We start from the raw sequence: 3,983 nt of genomic DNA, 5'->3' as shown, positions 1-3,983 counted from the left end.
CGTCCTGTAAACCCGTGCATTTGAAATGCCACCAGGCCTTGCAGGCGTGGCATTGCATACCGCGTTTGACGTTCGACGGGCAGCCATTCCGCCCACATCTACTGTGGTCTACCAATAGCTGCGGAGGGAATCGGCATGAATTGACGTCATGTATCGGACTAGATGGAAATATAAAGGGTTATCACTGAAATGTTTTGTTAGAGTAGTAAAATTCAACGATTACTCATGTGTACTCTGTGAATAGATTGAACAACGAAAAAAATCTTCACGAAATTGCACGAGGGAAAAAGGAAACCGATTTTGAACGTACCGCGCAAATGCGGACGAATACAAGAAGATTATTCTGGATGGTTAAGCTAATTATTAATAAGTTTTTCAACGCGAAGTAGAATATTCATGGGGAAGAGGGAAAACAGAGGCGCTATGATATGAACTTGGTGGACAACTGCACTTCGAGGGAAAACCAAAAGCATGAAAACGCATCAGTTAGATGTTTGAAAATAGTGTATTACGAAAAAAAGCGGATACAGCGAGGTCAAATGGACGTCAACTCCTTTGCGCTGGTCACTGGTCCGTTTGTTGGTAAAACTGACAGCCACATAAATTCGGGTGGTTTTTTCATTAGAGGGGATCCGAGCTAGAACTAGGTTGATGAATGGGGCAGAAAAGCTGAAGGTCACTCATGGCCAGCACTGGTTTTCAGTTTTAGTTCATGACAGCTGGTTATGTCTTTGAACTAGTCAGACCTCATGCCCATTGTTCCCAAAAAGTAGTGGAAGGAACCTATTATTATTATTTCATTGAATATCTCCCACTGTTTATGACATTGTCCCCTTTTCGTGCGATCCGCACACCCACAAATCCCTCAGTCATGCTTTATTCCGACTGTAAACCTATGATCATGCCAGACGGTATGCAACACACAATTTGAGAAAAGCATTGTTATTAGTATATCAGTGAATTACAGAAAATTAAACTCTGGCCTCCCACTGGAGACGAGCTAGGTGGAAAAACATCCAAGAAGGTTAAATGCTGCAAATGCGTGGGGTCAAGTGGGAACCATAAAGCAGCAAAACTGAAGAAAAGACGAGCCGGAGTTCAACAAAACATTAAGATACATGAACTGGAGGGAAAGATCCGGCGGATGAGAATAAAGAACGCTACGTTGGTGATTGGATGGTGTCTGTATGTTGCTTCTTCTGCAAGAACGGTCAGGGAGGACGGTGTGTACACTAGGGTCTGAGCCAATATAGTGGTTGTGGCATTGCTAACTTGCATCCTCTTAAGGAAATCTGATGACAGACGTCGTGCCTGAAGCGATTAAGAAAAGAGAGTTCATTTCTGAAGCCAACATGCTTTGATTTGTCTAAGAGGGCCATCGAATGTAGAATATGCTTGATATGTTACACTGATTCACTTGGAGCCAAAAGCGAATGTAAGGAGGAGACAAAGCGTAGCGGGTAGTGACCAAACGGAACCTTCCGAGCAGCTACAAATGATGAGAACTTTGAAGAGGAGAAGGACGTTTCGGCGTTCGTATCCACTGGCAGATGAATGAGGGCATTCAACGGCAACGTGTTTATTATCAGAAGAGGTGCAAAGCGTTTATCGGCTATGAAAAAGATAGAATGTCGTTAAAAAGCATAAATGGGGTTGGATTTGCGCTGGCCAAATTAGAAATCCGGAAGTGGTTCAGGTTATCCGTATAGTTGCAACACAACATGGACAGACATCGGACAACATGCTTAAGGGGAATTCTGATAGGCGAGCAACACGCGGATTGCGACGCAATGGTAGGTGGTTGGAGCTTTAAGAAGGCTAACTCTTGGCACCCACCGAGCGTCAGTCGTCTGGCATGTGCAAAATAAAAATCAGAGATTGGAAGCCTGGTTTAACTTGGGTGAGTGTTAGTAGATGCGGTGTCGAGTCGACAAGTCAAGCTTTATAGTGAGTTCGAATGGACTACTACAGGGAGGTCTGTCAGCGAGTGGCGAAGATACCAGCTCTGGTACTGTGCATCGTAACGAAAGCTACTTCATGTAGGGGGCGGTTGATATGGGAAGCGGCAATCTATTGATAAGAAACGATGGAGGCAATAAACGAGGGCTGTACAATCGTGGGAGGTTTTAGCTTAACTATATCACCACACTAAATGGGGAAGACTGCAGGTCTCGTTACTTGTCCCCAATCGTTCTCGTCAGCTCGGGTGGTGTGCCGCCAACCAAAACGTAACAGCTGTTAGTTAACGTAAGTACCAGGGTGATGAGCCGCTCATTTGCGTGCAACTAGCCGTAGCCACTTCATTAGTCCAGAGGCGGAAAATCATAATATAATATGCCGATAGAATAGATTTGGCGTAACGCTACTCAAAATGAGAGTTCGTTTAAGTCAAGAGGGCAACTAGAAGGTGCCCGCTCATTTTAGTAGAGAAAGGGGAGACCTTACTATTCTTGGCTAGTTTGACTTGTTCCCTACCAGTTGGAAATTAATCCATTTGTAATTAACTGTGTTAAATTAGTGAAAAGGCGGTGATAGCCACAATAGAACTCAGAAGGTATATGCACCAATAACAGTCTTTGCTATGGTTAACAGTAGTTTACAGAAGCGATTTGCAGCACGTATAAAATAATAATAACATTTATTCCCAAAAAGTGGGTAGCATACCGTCAAGCATGATTATAGGGTTACAGTCAGAATAAGAGCATGGCTGATGTGGGTTGCGATTAATGGGGATTTCCTGGAAAACGGACGGTGACGTAAACAGTGGTCATTATGAAGTAGACTTCACCACACCTGAGGTGGCATGGGTAGGGATCCAAAATTACAGGGGCTCTTTATCTCCTATAGAGAACATATTAGATGGCACAAGATCTGATCGTTAGGATTTAAAAGTGGCGGGCAAAAACAACACGAGTGAGGGTATAACAAAAAGCTGCCTGCCTTAAACGTGACAAAAACAAAGAATAGATTCAAATTGCAGGAAGTGTGGAGCCAGAATAATGGATCTGGAGAGGCAACAGACTGCCACGACACGGCCGGCCAATTTGAACTAAAGCCCGAAACCGTCATTAGGGCTTCATGGCCTTGGGCTGTTGGGCGTATGGCCACGGAAAGTATAAGTGGGGATTGTGGAGCGAGGTAATATGCAGTACGGACAAATGGTAGTGGGAAACTCAGAATCACAGTGTGCAGTGAAACTTGAGCGACTCAGTGTTGCTACTGGAGCAGGGTCGAGTGTAAAAGTTATTTGGGAAAACGAGTTCACGCAAATTGTACGAAAATTGACTGACTTGGTGAGGAGTGCGAACAAAAGTCGCCGGAATCTTCACATCCGAGAGAAGATTCGGCAGACTGCAATGAACGCCTCCCGGTGGTGGCTGGTGACAAATGAAGACTGATTGCGGTTGCAGGTACGGGAAAGAGCGGGCGAGGGCGCGGTTCAAGCAGGAAGCGAACAATAGCGGGTGTGCTATCAAACTGAATATGATATTGCCGAACCGTCACTACACTTAAATACTTCGGTTTCTCATGACGGACTTCGGCCGAACCGTACACTTAAATACTTCGGTTTCTCATGACGGACTTCGTGACTGAGGCGGTTAAGCTTAAATGCGCAGTCCTGTGATCAGCGAGCGGTTGTGAGTTTGCCTGGGAATTTCTCAGGGTGAGCAACAAGGACACATCAAGCACAACAAAGACCCGATATCATAACACTTTAGCGAGCAAAAATACCGTCCGTCCTCAACTAGTCGAGTGGCTAGCCTCCCTGCTAGCTACCTCGGCAACAAAGTTTTCACCTTCCTTTCCTAAAACATCTGCTCTGGCCCAATAGTATGTGGCTTCTAGGTCAGCGAACGTTTTTACCGTTTTTGGGTCCATTTAGCTTGCTGTCATGTCATTTTAAATTTTTTATTGACGCCGTTGTATCTTATGCCTCCTAACACCCGCCACGTGCTACTGTCTTCATTCTATTTCTTTCTCGT

Source organism: Opisthorchis viverrini, assembly GCF_000715545.1.
Source record: "Opisthorchis viverrini unplaced genomic scaffold opera_v5_103, whole genome shotgun sequence".
NCBI lineage: Eukaryota > Metazoa > Platyhelminthes > Trematoda > Opisthorchiida > Opisthorchiidae > Opisthorchis > Opisthorchis viverrini.
The sequence above is the reverse complement of the archived record's forward strand: the minus strand, read 5'-3'. Positions refer to the sequence as shown.